Raw genomic sequence first — 17,570 nt, forward strand, 5'->3', positions numbered from 1 at the left:
ACTCTCAAGGGCCCCAGTGAAAAGGCGACCTACATTCTGGCTTGGACCACAGCCCTCGCAGACCCCCGCTGGAGCCTCTCCTCTCACAGCTGACGGCAGGGTTCTGCCCCTGGAGTAGCCAGAGCCCCATACGGCTCCGGGCTTCCTTTATTCCCCCAGTTCTCTCAGTCCTCACCACTCCCAGACTCCAAAACATCCCAGCTCTTTCCCACTTGGCACAGTGCTGAAGATGCAGGAGTCCCTTAAGACCTATTTGAATAAATTAATCAGTGAATGCATTGCAAGGTCATTTTCTTAAAGTGTCATGTGAGTTAAAAGGTCCACATCGTATCTAATGCACTTCAATACATCACTGATATTATGAACAAATAAGCAAAATTATATTTTCAGTGGAATTTGATTTTGATTGCATTTCATTTAAAATCTAGCTCCAGGATTCCAACACTGACACACGTTGTGATGGCCGGTAGGACGCTGTGACAATAGAGAAGGTAAAATCCCCCTAAATGTCCTCTAGCTTCTGAAGTTAGTATCAAGAGAAACCCATTTGGCCTAAAAGAAATCTGTCCCTGCACTAGTACACTTCCTTAATCACTCAGCAGAACTAAAGCTGGATTCTTTACTGCCTACTTCTCAGAACTTTTAATATGCTAATGCACATTGTAAAGCTCTGAGAGGGGGAATCAGTACACCGTATTTCCTAAGCCAACTTGGCCCTGGAACGCTGAGAACTTCTTGTGCTTAGAGCATTGGTATGATTGATACCAGCCCATGGAACAGTTGGAAAATTTCTGCTTTTTTCCAATGGCCTACAAAGTAATGAATCATTTTGTCAGTTACACAGTTATATTTAAATTCCACCTTCCTGGCCCTAAATTGACCGCCCCGGTGCCTGGTACCCTTTTTATGGCTGCAGCACACTTGAAGGAAATAAAAGGATCAAGGTGGGGGGGCAGGGGGGGAGCTGGGTAGGACGCCACTAAACAGGTCCGAAATGACTGCAGTGAAAACCCTTCTTCAGCTGCACAAAGTCTCACAGGTCCGTAAACAGTCCATGGTTACCTCACTATTCACCCTGTGACACTGGGTCTTGGACTAGACTTGTGGCTGCAGCTGCACTAATGAGGAAAGCTTTGAAGCACTCAGGGAATCCTGGGCCTTGGGACCGGCGCAGGTTACAAGACACCCGTTCACTCCTGTTGAGCACAAGCACCATCCTGCATCTCACAACCTGATCGTTGCTGTGGCTGCACACAGACGAACTTCAAGCAAAACAAATTCACACAGGCTCAAGATTTAACAGCACACCTGTCCTCAGAAGGCACAGCATTGCTGCGGGCTCTCCGAAAACCAGAGGCAAACCAAAGAGCCAATCGTGGCAAATTACACAGCCCCCAAACTACACAAACATGGCCGATTAAATGATATCCAAGTAGGTCACCGATTTTTTCAACTGTACTCTGCTTAATTTAGTTATTGGGACATCCTGGTGGCACAGTGGTTAAGAATCCACCTGCCAACGCAGGGGACACGGGTTCAAGCCCTGGTCCGGGAAAATCCCACATGCCACGGAGCAACTAAGCCCGTGCGCCACTACTACCGAGCCTACGCTCTAGAGCCCTCGAGCCACAACTACTGAAGCCTGCACACCTAGAGCCCATGCTCCACAATGAAGAGTAGCCCCCGCTCACCACAACTAGGGAAAGCCCATGTACACAGCAACGAAGACCCAAAGCAGCCAAAAAATAAATTAATTTTAAAATTTTTATTAGAATTATTTCAAAACAAACACAAAATGAAAAAGGCCTCTAGCCCACTTGGTCCTCCAGAGGTCACAGGAATAGCATGCATGACCTTGGACCCACATGGGTTGGGTTCAAAAGTCTGCATGTATGGAAAATTCAGTGACAGACCAAACTGCCCTTAAAAATCTCTCTTCTCCAAGGTGCATGACATGTGGCTTGTGGCTGCAGTACTGCTCCCTCAGTGAGAGCCACCGAGGTTGAGAGTTAGAGGCATTTTCCACGGAGAGAAAAGTAACGTTATCAGTGGACACAACAGGTAACTCTGACAAATGGAAAGGCCTGCCTGGGTCTTGGACAGAACACTCAACATTGTAAAGTTGCTTAGTTTCCCCAGACTAGCATACTGGGGTTTTTTAGCAATCCTAAATAAAATTACAAAGTGATTTTTCTTGGAAATTTGACAAATGACTCTAAGACTGAAGTGGAAAAGTAAACATGTAACAGTAGTCAAGAAATACTGAAAAAGAAGAAAAACTTATCCTGAGTTTGAAGCCAAGCAGTCATCAACTGGATTCCTTCAACTGTAACTTGCTTAATAAACAATATCCTGTAAGCTGCCTTCACTAATTGTTCTTGCAAACTGCATACCCTGCAAACTTCAGGTAGCTTAGCCAAAGCATCACCAGACTCCCTACAGATAGCGCCTCTGACACAGGGTCACTAGAGTAACAGTGGCTTCCATTGTTTTTCAGGAACAGGGAGCTAGTCTTCCCCAGTTCAAACCAGTCAAGACCACAGACCATTCAGCTGGGCCTGTGCGAGTATCTGATGGATGACCTTTTGTCGTCAGAGGGCCAAAAACTCCACCCTCAGATCATGCTAATGCTGCCATTTTCTGAACATGCTTCCTTCCCATGGAGAGACATGTTACTCAAATACACATGCATGGACCACTGATTACCTTACCTTCTTCCTTCCTCTAATCACCTCCCTCTGCACCTCCAACCACCCTATACGCTTCACTCATCAATATCCTGAACCCCTCGCCTTCAGGGAGAAGGATTTGAGACTGGTTCTCCTATCTCCTTACTTGGCTGCCTTGCAAATAAACCCTTTCTCTGCTGCAAACCTCGGCATCTCAGCGTTTGGCTTGCTGCGTGTCGGGCAAATGAACCAGGTTCCATAAAAAGTTAAAGGACATTATAAAGCTGTAAGAATTAAAGTGGAATGTTACTGAGACAGGATAGGCGGATCGCCCAGTAGGAAAAAACAGAGTGTAGAAATGGACAGAAGTAAATAAGAAAATTTAGTACAGGAGAAAGTTAGAATTTCAAACCAGACACTGCAGAGAGAGTGTTCAATATTGGATTGGGACAACCAGCTCAACACTCAGAAAAAAACAAAATAAACCTGGATTCCCACATCACTCTTTGCACGGAAACAAATCCCGAAAGGGTTAACATTTAAAGATTTTCAAACAGACAAAGCCATAAACACACTAGAAGAAAAACTGATGCATTTTTTAATAATCTTGGGTTGGAAAAACATTTCTAAACATGTTGCAAACCCAGAAAAGAACAAAAAACCCTTGTAAAAATTCCATAAAGTTGAAACACAACAGGAGTAGGAAAGGGATATTTGTAATGCATTACAAGAAAAAAATGTAATATCATTTATATCTCAAATAAACCAATAATAAAACAAACAGGGAAAGAAGCTGGACGACAAAGCTACAAAGGGATACAAATGGACAATAGCCATATGAAAAGATGTTCAACTCTGTTAACAATAAACAGTGAAAATAAAAACAGGATAATATTTCCAGCCTAACAGAATATCACAGGTGAAAAAGACTGCAAAGGCCAGTGCTGGCTAAGAGGTAGGTACTTACACGTTCGGTGGATGCAGGCTGCTGGCAAAGCCTCTGATGTGAAGTACGCACACCTTTCGCCCAAGAAATGCCATTTCTAAGAATCAGAGGAAGAAAATCGTTAGAAGTTCAATAAGCTTTATGTACAAGGATTTTCATCACAGTATTGACAATTGCTAAAAAAAAAAAAGTTAGAAAGGACTGAGATGACCATTGATTAACAACAGTTAAGTAAGTTCTGGTACCGTTTGTACCATACCATGCAAACACCACAAGTTATGATCTGTGTTTACTGACATGAAAAGCTGCCTATAAGTTGTCAAAGCATCAAACCAAGCCACAGAAGAAGTGTGGTTCCTTTTAGGAAACAGGGTGTGTGTTTGTCTCAAAGGGCACATGACATCATTTTCTAGAACAAGGCTTGTCAAAAGGGTGCTGTGGTTGTTATCTTTTTGGTATAATTTGATTTAGTTTACTATGCTTACATAAAAATTTCCATAACCAATATTTTCAAAAAAGAAAAAACAAGTTAAGAATAAACAGGTAAGAAAAGCCAGGCCGAACTCTGAACTGAAGAAAGTGACTAGGGGGTCCAGAAAGCCATCCAACTACAGGTGAGAGTTTCTTGTGTGATTAGGGTGGCTTTCCCAGTCCATAAGAAAAAGGTAATTATTAACAAACGGTGGTGGAAAAACTACAGCATCAATTAGGAAAAAGATGGCTTCTCTCCTCTCATCACAATTGATTCCAGCTGGGTTAGAATTTAAATGTAAGAAATAAAGACAAAAGAGACAACAGGCTACAAGGATGTATTGCACAACACGGGGAATACAGTCAGTGTTTTGGTATTTTGTAATGACCCTAAATGGAGTGTACCCTTTCAATTGTTTTAATTTATTTTTTATGCAGAGCACTAGAAAATACAACAGAAGAAAGTTTTTATAACCTTCAGGTGTGTGATGGGAGGGGGTCTGCAGAGAATCCCAGAGGCCTTAAAAAGCAGATTAATAAATTTGATTCTATAACAAATTTTAAATCCTATATGAAAAGGTGCCATTAACCAAATTAAAATACAAGTCTCATACAATGAAAAATATAGTATTTATTAGCAATATAACAAAGTCTTCCTGGAAAGATATAATCAAAGCCATGGTTATGGGCCATTTTGTTTTCTTCCTCTTAATGTTTTGTATTTCCTTAATTTTTGCCATTGAATAAAAACTTTTATAAGTAAACCAAAACTCTTTTTTAAAAATTAAAACCAAAAATATTTGGAAGGAAATAAAATTATTCACAAAAATGTTTGAAATAGGGAATGGAAAGCAGGACTTTCGAAGCTTAGAGGTAAGAGAAGGAAAGGAAGCCGTTTCCCATGAGGACCCTCCACCAGGTCTCAGGCCCCCAGACTCCATCAGATCGCCGTGCCACCTCCTGGGGAGGCGGTGAGACCCCGAGCTCGGACCAAACCATGACGGCCACATGGAGGTTCAAACGTGCCACTCGAGGAATGACAGGGCCTGACAGTTTTTGCTCAAAGCTCTTCAATATGCATCATGTCACAAAGCCCAATCACAGCTCCTGGGAAATAACAAAAGAATCTGGGTAATGAAATAAAGTCTAACCTTTTTTTTTCCTTTGTTGGTAGTCTAGTTTCACTCGCTCACAGGAGGCCACGTGCAGAGGCCTCGCACCCCGAAACCTGAGCCCAGCTCCCCGTAGGAAACAGCCGCGCAGAGAACCCAGAGACGCCACCGAGAGCTCAGTTCAGGACGGCGGCGGCAGGCCGTGTGCAGAAGCACCGCCCACAACACTGGAAGATGGCGGCGGGCCGTGTGCAGAGGCGCCGCACCTGCACCGCGACGCCAAGGATGAGCAGCTCAGGTGCGCCCGATCCACAAGAGCCACAAGAACTCCGCCCCCTTCCCCCTGATGCCGCTGAAAACCTGTAAAGCGGCCCCGCCCAGGAGCCCCCACCTCTCCCATCATCTGGTCAGAGGATAAAGCCTTCTTTTCCTTCTCAACTGAACTCGATCTCCTTTTACTGGCTCCAATGGCGTGGGGCAGAAGGACCCATGTGGGGAACTAACTGGAAAGGTCGGTAACAACCAGCGGGAAGGGGAAAGGGAAGGGCGTCTCGCTACCTCCTGGGGTCACTCCCAGAAGTTACCCGCACCTCTTCCTCTCAGATGCCATACGTGGCTGCAGGGCAGGCGGGGAGACGCCGTCTTTATTCTGGGAAGTCTCGCACATAGGTGATAGTACCACGGGAGCAAGAGAGGATGGGTATTGCAGCCTAGCAGGTAGCGCATGATCCCATTTGTATAAGATACACCCCCAGCATTCACACACATGCACCTGGACAATGGGAGGACGCCTGAAAAATATTGGGACTTTGGGTGAGTTTTGCTTACTTCCTTGAACTTTTCGTATTGATCGAATTTTTGGAAATGGATGTATTTTTCAGTATAGCTTCTTTTCCAAAATGAATGATGTACATGAAATCGAAGGCCAGAGACTTCTTGTTGAAAGACATGTGACCCACGGGACGCTCTGGATCTGGGACGGCCCTTCAGAGTCTCCCAAATTGAGGGCCTTTGTACCCCCCTCAAAGACCAGTCATTGGAGGCACACTGCCTCCGGGGAGGGGTGAAAGCTTGGGCAAGGCAGCTCCTCTGGGCCCAGAGAAATTCCAGGAGGGGACCAATCTACGGGGGGCTCAGCAGCTAACACTCAGCAGGTGGAAAGTGTCTCCCTGCTGAAGGGGGTTCTATGTGGTGGGCTGCAGTGTACACGACACCAGGGACAGAAAGGCACGGCCTGGAGCTGGAGAAGGAAGCAGAGGAAAATCAGAAATGTCACTTTACACAGAACCACTGTATGCAACCACCATTTTTCTTCAAGTCTTCCTCAGAAAAGAGAATACTCTTAGAACTAAACCTAGGTATGGCAAAGTATGAACCTGAGCCTAAGAAAGAGAAAACACTCGGCAGATCCAAATGGAAAGGCTCTACAAAGTAACTGGCTTGAACATTTCCAAAACGTCAAGGTCACGAAAGGCGAAGGAGACCTAGGAAATATTCCAGACTGAAGGAGACCAAAGAGACCATGCAGTGTGTGATCCTGGATAGTGGACTGTGTGAAGAACAAGATTAGGACTTGGGCAAAATTCAAATGTAGACTGGAGGTACGATAATAGTTTTCTTATTGATGTTAAATTTCCTGACTTTGATAATCACTCCAAGGATGTGTAAAATAATATCCTTGTTCTTAGGATTACATGAGTAAGTGTTCAGGGGTGAAGGGTCTCATTATCTGGAATTTGCTCTCAAATATTCAGAAAAAATAAAATTATATATATAATTTAAATCCTGAGAGGGAAAAAGTAAATATGACAAAACATTAATAATTGGTGAACCTAGGTGAAAGGTATACGAGAGTTCATTGTCATAGTCTTGCAACTATTTTGAATGCTTGAAATTCCTTCAAAATAAAAGGAGAAAGAGAAACTTCCCCAAATAGAAAGCCAGTAGGATAGTACCCAGCCACACTAAAGGAACTCAGATCTGAAAAGGCTCCTAATGGACAAAGGTTGCAATTGATAAAAAGTGGATTATGGTCATTATAGACTGTAAACTTGAAGTTGATTCTGGGAAAATTCGATTGTATTTTCAGATGGATGCATTGTGAGAGCTTACTAAGGACAGTGAGGCTCTCTAGTGGTCAACATGAACGTCCCCCACTAAATAAATAAATGCAAATTAGGTCAAACGAGCCTCATATTCTTTTCTAAAATAAGTTAAAGAAATGGTCATCAGGATAGTGTATCTTGATTTGGCAAAGTTTTGGGGAAAGCTGTGCATGACATGCTCATGGACAAAATGATGCAGCACTTGGCATTTTTATAGCAACCTGAACAGCACCACCCAGAAAACTGACTGAATCTGGGGGGCAGTGGTAATAGTTTCCTAGGGCCACTGTAACAAGTTCCACTGAGTGGTGGCTTAAACAACAGAAATTTCCCGTGTCACAATTCTGGAGGCTGGAGGTCAAGATTATGGTGTCGGCAGGGTTGGTCCCTTCTGAGGCCGTGAGGGAAGGCTCTGCCCCAGGCCTCTCTCATCGTCTGGTAGACCGTTACCCAGTCCAAGCTCGTCCTGCTCGCCACACAGGCCAATAAATCAAGAGACGAGTTGTTGGGGCAAAGAATAGCGACTTTATTCAGAAAGCCAGCAGACGGAGAAGATGGTGGCCTAGTGTCCCAAAGACCCATCTTCTCTGAGTTAGAATTCAGACCTCTTTTTTATACTGAAAGGGGAGGGGGTAAAGTCCTAGTTCTGGTCAGACTGCGGAGGGGAAGTGTTCATTTCTTCCTTCCCGGAAGAGGCAGGGTTCCCCGGAGATGGGCCATTATGTAGAATTTAAGCCTACAGGCAACATCCCTTTAGTGATTAACTTTTAGCAAAAGCAATAGAATACAAAGGTTAAGAGAAACACATCCAATATGAAGTCAGATTTGTTCTTCCCTATCACAGACAGCTGTATTCATAGTCATACGGTGTTCTCCCTGTGTGCATGACTGTCTCCAAATCCTCCTTTTTCTAAAGACACCAGTCATACTGAATTAGGGCCCACCCTAATGACCTCATCCTAACCTGATTACCCCTGTACAGACCCTATCTCAGTGGATGATGAGACAGATGGTATAACAGACATGGAATGATGGTGGGTGGTCCAAAGCCAGGTCCCTCACATGTTCACTGTGCCACCCTGCCATTCACCACTGGCCGTCCTGAGACTCATCCTGCTCCTGGGTGGTGTGAGGATTAAATGGAAAAATGAGCAAAGGCATTGTGCAAACTGCAAGCCCCCCGTAGTCTCCTGAACTCAGAACCACCGCCTGCCAGGAGGCAGTCAGTGCTCCAGTACGTGAAAGGACTGGGTGGGATGAGACAGGGTCCTCAAGCGGGCGAGAGCCGTCATCACATCCCTTACAGTCATCTTTATCAGGTTCGGGAGACAGGGGGTTACTCATCTACAAATCTAACTGTGGGCTAACTTATAAAACATACTGAGGAGATTTCCTCCCATTTCCACCCATTATTCTTCGGAAGAGTGGAGACATGCAGTCCTTTAAGGATTCTCCACAGCTTCCTTCTAGATGGTGTCTTCTCAGACCCCCAGCTTCCCCTCAGCCCCTCTATCAGCCAAAGGGTCTCGCGCTTCCTTCCAGGAACTGAGTCGATTTCTCTGCACCCAGCAAAGACAGCTGGCATTTCTACTCCCACTTTGGTTTCTGTTCCTTTCTACTTCCCCAGCCTAGATCCTGCATCTTCTCTCCCCTCTAACATTTGGAGCCTCCCCCTTTCCAAGGGTCTCTTGGTTTTTGTCTTCATACAGACTTAAAGCTTCTATCTTAACACATCCTCAGGTTACCCTAAGGCCTCCTTCTGCCCCATCAGCATTTCCCAGGTGTTTCCCATGGGGACCCATATTCACATCATAGACCCAGAGGTCCCAAAGTCAAGGATGGTTAGGAAATGCCTTGCCTCTTGACTGCAGGATTCATTAGAGCCTTTAATACTGTATTTTGATTCTCCCCAAAGGGACAAGGAATGCAGCATTTCCCAAATGCTTCTAAACCATTTCCCAAATGGTTCTAAACCAGTTCTAATGGCTTTAGAACTCTGTCTTCTGGAAACTCTTGAGGGACTAGCATCCGGCTTCCACGAGTGCTGGTCTGCACCCAGTGTCTCTGCTTCCAGTTGGTCTGTGACGGACATGGCCGTCTGTCTAGCAAATCCTTTTCCCTTCCTCTTGGTCACAGAGTGAGACTCTATTTCCCAATCTCTCTCGCAGTGAGGTGTGACCACGTGGCCTCCATCTTTCCAAAGGGAGTGAGCGGCCGGACATTTGCCTCTTCCAGGCCTGACCCCCACAAATCTGCTGTGCACTTGTTCCCCGACTCTTTCCCTCTGTCTGGAGACCAACAAACACCCAGGGGACTAGGCAGAGCCTCCACCGGGGATGTGTCCTAACAGCTAAGCAGAGGAGGACAGCCACCTGGATGATGCAAACACCTGCAGGGCTCCCGCAGAAGCAGAAGGCGGGTGAGCCTCTCTACGTTAAGCCCTGAAGGGCTGCGGCCTGTTCCTACTTCAGCCCAGCTCTCACTTTGCCACCGTTGTCAGTGGCGTTTTGGCCAGATCCTGGGGTCTGGTCTTTGTTCTTAATTCTTCCCATAATCCGACGCTCCTCCTACCACTTCCCTCCTCTGCAGCCATGCTCTGTCCGTTCCTGTTGCTTTTATCCACGGAATATTCTTTTCCTCTCCATCGCCCTCTCTTCCTCCACCTCCATCCCCAGCCTGGGTGTGTCTTTGATCCCCTTGCTTCTCTCTCTCCAACATGGCTTCATCTCTGATTTCATGGCTTCTACCATCTCACCCAAGGAAAGAGAGGGAGAAGGGAGAGCTGAGAGATTAACTATCACCTCACCAGAGTATATTCTTCCACGGACCAAGCCTGTTTTATTCACAGCTGTTCATTAGCATCTAGTTATGCCTGGCACAGAATAGTTGCTCAATAAATGTCTCTTAAATGACTAGACAAATGCACAGACGGCAAGGGAGGCATTACTCTTCCAATGGCAACACCCCGATAATGGGAAAGGACAAAATCCAGAGTTCAGCTGGAAGTTTAGAGAGCAATTGGGATCACACCGTGTCACTGGTGAGTCGTACACTGCACGACCCCAGGCTTTCTCGTGCAATGTGGTGTGAGCGCCAGCAGGTGGAAGGAAAGGGCTGGGGACTTAATTAAAGAATGCTTCGAGAGAGGAGCTACATGAGCAGTGGTGGGCAAAAGCAGAGAAGGGGAAAGCAAAAACATTTGCTCTCTATAGAAGCCAACTGTTTTCAAGCACAAAAAAAGTCAACACAAATTTGTCGAGGGTCTTCTACGTGCCAGCCATTGTTGAGCTCTGGGGATGCAGGGATGAGAGCAGCCACTCTCTGCCTGGAGGTGCCCACCACCCAGCAGCATGTGAGACCCAAAACCACAGTCATCAGGCCATGGGCCCAGTGCTACCTGTCAACAGCAGAGGGGGAGGGCCCTGGGAACACAGACAGTGGCGTCAGTCATTCTGCTGGAGATGTGTTCTGCGAAAGATACACGGAGGAGGTGACATCTGAGCTGGACTTGGGAGATAATTCCCTAATTATGTGCATCCATTGGGTCCGCAACCATCTACTGAGCACCAGCTTGGTGCCAGGCTCTGGGCACAAGGGTGAGCAGAAACAGATACAGCCTTGCCCTCACTTCGTGGGGAGAAGGGCCATTGATCTCACAATTACACCAACAAATGCAAAACTAAACCTGAAACCAGGGCTAGAAAGGAGTGGTGCAAGGTTTTATGGGAGGTGAAATAAACGTTTGTGGATTGATGAATCTACAGACAATGTGTAGGGCAAAGACTGCCGGCTGGATCATAATGTAAATAACGGAGCTACTGGCCACCCAGGAGAGACTAGAATTCCCAATTCCACCGCCATGCGCGAGGTTTGACCGTATAACTAACTTACAGACAACAGTATCTGAAGAGTGACTTCTGGGTGTGTCCTTAAAGGGGGGAGGCTTCCCCCCTCTCCTGTTCCTCCCAGATGGAGGTGGTGGTGAGCTGTCTTGGAGCATGTGGACCAGGGCAGTACTCTAGGGAAGGTGGAGTAAGAAGGGTGGAGGGGAGGCGCCCGGGGCAGTGACTGTGGAGCTGCCTGAGGAGCCTTGGAGCCCTTCCACCAGGCACCGTAAGAAGGAAAACTTACCTTCTTTCCTGTTAGGGAACTATCACTGGAATTCCCTGTTAGAGCAGCTGAACCTATACATCTTGACTCACACGGTATGCAAGATACTAACCACTGCTTAATAAAGCAACAGAAAATAACAGTTAGTGTACCTGGACTCTGCCTCATGCAAGATTTGATGATTCATAGACTCAGGATTTGAGGATTTCATTGCTTGGGGGAAATGAAATAATCTTGGGATGTGGAGAGAAATTTGGCATCCAGAAGGTTTGTGACCTTTCAAAAACCCTGAAATCTATTAGATTAAGTTGTGTGCAGCCTTGAGTGCCCCAAGGCTGGGCTCTGGGTGGTTTATCATCACAGGAGTGGGCAGGTGAGGCTTAGTAGACAGATGGAACCTCCCTTCCCCAGCTTCCCTCTGACAGATTCTTATTTATTTATTCATTCGTGTATTTATTTATTTATTTATGGCTGCACGTGAGCTCAGTAGTTGTGGCTTGCGGGCTCTAGAGCGCAGGCTCGGTAGTTGTGGCACACGGGCTTAGTTGCTCCGCGGCATGTGGGATCTTCCCGGTCCAGGGCTCAAACCCGTGTCCCCTGCATTGGCAGGCGGATTCTTAACCACTGCGCCACCAAGGAAGTCCCTCTCTGACAGATTCTTAAAGCAGAAGAGCCTCCAAAAGAAATGTCCCTGTCTCTGCCTCAGGACAGGATACAATCAGTACTATCAGTAAGAGGTGGCCTTCTGCCCCACTTTCAAGACCTTTGGAGGAGTCTGCATTTAATAATACCTGCCTCATCAGGAGAAAATGACTTGGGTTACTTGATAGTTATCAAAGCACTTTCACACCTATTGGCTCTCCTATTTCATCCTCCTAATAACTTGGGTGTAAGCCAGGTGCAATACGGTCTTGTCTACTGTCCTCCAAGAATCTGAGCTAATCACAGGAGGTCATGAGGCTTCCAGGGGCAGAGCGGAGCTAGGACACCAGGTAAGGCCCTCCTTCCTGTCACTTACCAGCTTTGCCCCTCCATCACCCAAATCAGTGACCGCTCCCTGACCATCCGTTCTCTGGAGGGCCCCAGCCAGCATGTGACTGGGCCGCCAAGGTGGACAGGACAGAGCTCTTGGCCTCTGGGAGCTTTCGGGGGTGTGGGGAAATGTGACAGGTTTGCACACCTGGCTACAGTGTGACGCTCTGTAGGGTGAGCACTGTGTGATGGGCACAGGCCACAATGCTCCCAGTCCTTCAGGCCAGAACAGTCACTAAGGACCCAAAAAATGAGTTTGTGGCAACTGCTGGAATCCCGCCCTCCCGTGCCCACGGGTGCTGAGCATGAAGCCTCAGGCACTGATGCCCTGCACCTGCGCACACACTGTACACACACGTGTACACACACGTGTGCACACACCTGTACACACGTGTACACATGTACACACACACGCAGGCGCTGCGACGCGTAGTCCCTGCAGCCCAGAGCGGGAGGGTGGGCGCGGAGGGCGAGCACGGTCCGCCCGCGGAGCTGCCAGGCCGCCTCCTGCCCGCGGGCGCCCGCGCCCCCTCCCCGCGCCGTCTATTTATATCGCTCGCCGGCTCTGCCCATATTGGGCAGCGCCAGCAGGTCAGGCGCCCCAGGCCGGGTCGCGGCGCCATTGCGGCGGCCCCTGCGGAGCAAGTGCGGCGGCGCCTCCCGTCGGGGTAGCCCCGTAAGTAACGGTGACCGGGCCGCGGGGACCACCCGAGGCCCCTCGGCACCTGCGCCCCCGCCACGCGTGCAGCCCCGCGCCCCTGACCGCCTGGTCCTGGACCGCCCTCGCCGGCCCTGGCGGCCGTGGAGGGGGCGCCTGTGTCTGCCCGTCCCGGGGTCCTCCTGGAACCGAGAAGAGTGCCAGGCACTCGACAGGATCCGCTCTCTGAACTGTAGACCGAGGAGTCTAATCGCCCTGCGTTTCCCACCCCCTCACCCCCGCGGGATTCTTAAGAGTAACTAACGAACTCGATGCATGGTAAAGGCTCTGGTAAGAATGCAGAACGTCAGCTCTTCAAAGGAAAGGAAAGAGGAAGCTTGCCTTATTTAGCTTTATCTGCATCCTGGCCGTCATTAAAAGCCAGGTGTGTGGAGCGGATTATTACTTTGCAAAAAATCCAGTATTTTCCAAAGCTCCGGGGAGACTCGGAGTGCATTCAGGGTGGGGCAGGTGTCCTGAGCCATTTTCAGCCAGGGTCTGTACAAGATGGTGACGCTGAAGCAAACTAGGGTGTGGGGAGTAATGGGGAAAGCCGGGGGTCACCAAGGTAAATGCTGTAGGAGAACTAAACGGGCAGAGGTGAGAGAAATTATAAATGAGGACTGACTCTCAGGTCTGCATTAGGGCGGGGGGGGCTGGGAATGGGGAGGAGGTGTGCCATCTGAGCGGTGGGGCTACTCACGTCCTGCTGGTGGTTGTCGCCATGGGAATTAAAAACCCACTGTTGCCCTAGCTTGCTTTTTTTTTTTTCAATAGATGCTGGAATGTTTCAGCGCTGCGTGTTGACAATTAATTTACAAAAAAAAAAGTCCGAGCAGCCAATTTGCTATCTCTGGCTTCAGTTCTCTAAGAATGGGGACCAAATTCCTGAGCGCAGTGCTGACGGGGAATTAATTTTGAGGATGGGAGAAGTGGGTGTCAGAATGTGTCAGGCTGTAGGCAAGGAAATCAAGTTAATGATTCTGGGTGATTTATTTGACTTGGACAAACCGATAGCAGCTTGAAGAATCAAAATATCTTCAAGACAGTGGTTAATGACATGTATAAAACCTAAAAGAAAAAAAAGTTATGAACTTGTAATTTAGGACTAAGCAAAGCATTCGCTTAATTGCACAAACCGTCTTGAGCAACTGTTCTGTGCGAGGCACTGTCACAGACAGACGCTAAGAATACAGAAAGGGTTAAGACCTGACCCCCTACCCTCAATATGCACATCAGTGAAAGGCGAGGAGGGCGAATTCGTAAATAAATTGCAGTAACAGCGGTGCAATAACCACCGTGTTCAAGGTACGAGCAAGGAAGGGCAGAGAAGGCTTCACTGAGGAAGTGACGTCTGGGCTGAATTTTGAAGAGCCAGTTACATTTTTTCAGGTGGAAGCAGGTGAAGAATATTCCAGACACAGGGAACAACATGTGTATTCACATAGCATTAGAACAGTGAGTGGTTCAGTACTACTAAGAGATTGGAAAATATGAGGAGGGAAAGTCCAGAGATGGGGTAGTAAGGGCTGGGAGGTGCCAGGTTAGGAAGGGCCTCCTAATGTCTGGAGGACGGGTAGTGCTGGTGCAAATAGGCTTGAGGTATTTTTTAAACGTGGGGTAATGATTTCATACATGAGAGTCACCAACTTACAGAAGGGCTGTGTTTTAAGCGTTGGAACTGAGACATCACTGACGTCATGTTGACATTCCTTGGCGTGCCAACCAAAATCCGTTGAAGGGGGCTTTAGGCTGGAATGTAGGACCCTAACCAAGTCATTTCTCAGGTCTTCAGATTTTTTCTTCGATAAAATTCAAGGCTTTGCTGTTGATCAACTCCATCACTTCATATTATGACCTACTCACATACTGAACATTTCTACGGGAAAAAAATGTATACACTGATTCTGGAATCCAGTAACTTCTTTTCCCACCGAACCACAAGTAGGAAGGAGTTGTTTCTGCCTTTCTCCCAGAGCAGTTCTCATTAAGACTGGAGAAGCAGGTTGTAAGCATCTGTATTTTCCAATGACTCATAAGTTGGGCTGACTACACTTTGACAGGTTAAAAGGAAAATTCTCAATGTATCTACGTATCCTGTCTGCCTGTCTGTCTGTCTCTCTCTATATATGTACACGCACTGATGTGGTTTACACTGTATGGGGCTGGCCCAAAAGTTCGTTCGGGTTTTGATGTTATGGAAAAACCCAAACAAAACTTTTGGCCAAGCCAATAGGTTAGGTTTTCAGAGTTGTAAGTTACTCTAATGTTAATACAATTTTTACTTTTAAACTTAGTTTATGCAATATTTAAGACGTGCAAAAAGGCCTAATGAATAATAAAGTATGTTATCGGGTTCCTGCCATACAGCTGATGAAGTCGCACGTTGATTACGCAACTGAAACTCCTTGTCGCCCTCCTCCAGCTGTGTGCCCTCGCTTCCACGCCTCCTGAAAGCAACCACTGTCCCGAACCTGGTGTTTAGAATTACCTTTCTTTATATTCCACTACAGTTGTACATGCCCTTAAAGAATATACAATTCTTTTAACTTTTTAGTTTGATATAATTTCAAACTTACAGGAAAGTTCTAACAGTAGGACCAAACACTCCCATAGACCCTTTACCAGATTCACCACTTATATTTATTTTGTCATAATATATCACCTACATTTACTCTATTAGAATATATAGTATTGTTTTGCATATTTTACAGGAGATATCAGTGGCGGGCAGCCCCTATTCTTTTTAGTCTTTTTCACACATTGATGTTTGTGAAATTCATCAATGTCGACACATGTAGCTCTAGTTCATTCCTTTTTTTTTCTTTTTCTTTTCCTGTATAATATTCTCTTGAGTGAATATGCTACAGTCTATCTGTTCTCCTGTTAATGAATATTTAGGTTATTTCCAAATTTTTACTATTTCAAACAGTGCTGCTATGAATTTAAACTAGTTTTTACTTCAGCAAAACATGGAGTCATGGTCATGTATCAATCATTTTTTAGAAAAAGTAGCAACTTTAAAGATAATATAAAGATTATAAAATTAAACACTGTAAAAACAAAACATTGGTAGTTTAAGTAAACTAACATTTTTATGCCACTTTAAATTTTATTTTATTTTTTAAATAAATTTATTTAGTTAGTTATTGGCTGTGTTGGGTCTTCGTTGCTGTGCTCGGGCTTTCTCTAGTTGTGGCGAGCAGGGGCTACTCTTTGTTGTGGTGAGCGGGCTTCTCATTGCGGTAGCTTCTCTTGTTGCGGAGCGCAAGCTCTAGGCACATGGGCTCAGTAGTTGTGACTTGTGGGCTCTAGAGTGCAGCCTCAGTAGTTGTGGCGCACGGGCTTAGTTGCTCCGAGGCATGTGGGATCTTCCCGGACCAGGGCTCGAACCCATGTCCCTGCGTCGGCAGGTGGATTCTTAACCACTGCGCCACCAGGGAAGCCCCACATTAAAATTTATAGGAATCCATTTCTTAACACTAAGTATACTGGACGTGGGTAAAACTGCATTTTGGATTTGCAAAGTAATTAGGCTTTATTCTTGTGATTTATATTTATTTTTGCTACTCATTTTTTCTCCATTATTATGGGTACTATTAATATGACTGCACAATTCAGTCTTCTATAAATTGGAGCAGAGAATAACTTGCCATTAGTATCACTGAGAACATTTATACGGTTTTATCTTGCTGATGAAAGGAGAATGCCCTCTGGGCCCTCATTACAAGAAAAAGTTGCTGTCAGCTCTCTTTTATTTGTGAGCTGTGTCTGTACCCACAAGCAGTTTGTATATGAACCCAAACATTTTTATTGTTCAAAAAATGTTTGTACAGGTGTATCCAGTTTCAGCTTTACCAAGCAAATTACATGTTATACATGCATGGCCTTATTTAATTCTCCCAGCTATTCTTATATAATTCTCAAAACTAATTCCAAGCAAGGAATCAAAAAGAGGCTAAGAAACTTGCTCACGTTGTAAATGGTAGAGCGAGGTATCAGAACCCAGGTCTCAGGAACCCAAGTCAAAGCCCACGTTCCGAACCTCTGAGGTACTCTCTGCTACCCCACTGTGAGCACTTGGATACAAAAGACTGATCCAACTACTTTATTTATATACAGTAACCCCAATTTACACATGCAGAAACCAAGGTTCAGTAAGGTTACACAATTTTATGGGACTTCCCTGGTGGTGCAGTGGTTAAGAATCCACCTGCCAGTGCAGGGAACACAGGTTCAAGCCCTGGTCTGGGAAGATCCCACATGCCGCGGAGCAACTAAGCCTGTTTACCACAACTACTGAGCCTGAGCTCTACAGCCCGCAAGCCACAACTACTGAGCCTGTCCTCCAGAGCCCATGAGCCACAACTACTGAGCCCACGTGCTGCAACTACTGAAGACCGGGCACTTAGAGCCCATGCTTTGCAA

The 17,570-nt window shown here is 46.3% G+C and overlaps 2 protein-coding genes across 2 annotated transcripts in view; one reads left to right on the forward strand and one right to left on the reverse strand.

Moving 5' to 3' along the window:
* Positions 1–17,570, reverse strand: part of MGLL (monoglyceride lipase) — a 275,956-nt gene that overhangs the window by 196,038 nt on the left and 62,348 nt on the right. The window contains exon 3 of the mRNA XM_060308749.1: positions 3,637–3,712. The gene's annotated coding sequence lies outside the window, so the exon portion shown is untranslated. The remainder of the gene's footprint in view (positions 1–3,636; positions 3,713–17,570) is intronic.
* KBTBD12 (kelch repeat and BTB domain containing 12) overlaps positions 13,136–17,570 on the forward strand; it is a 52,788-nt gene continuing 48,353 nt past the window's right edge. The window contains exon 1 of the mRNA XM_030849228.2: positions 13,136–13,527. The gene's annotated coding sequence lies outside the window, so the exon portion shown is untranslated. The remainder of the gene's footprint in view (positions 13,528–17,570) is intronic.

This window comes from Globicephala melas, chromosome 11, assembly GCF_963455315.2.
Source record: "Globicephala melas chromosome 11, mGloMel1.2, whole genome shotgun sequence".
Lineage (NCBI taxonomy): Eukaryota > Metazoa > Chordata > Mammalia > Artiodactyla > Delphinidae > Globicephala > Globicephala melas.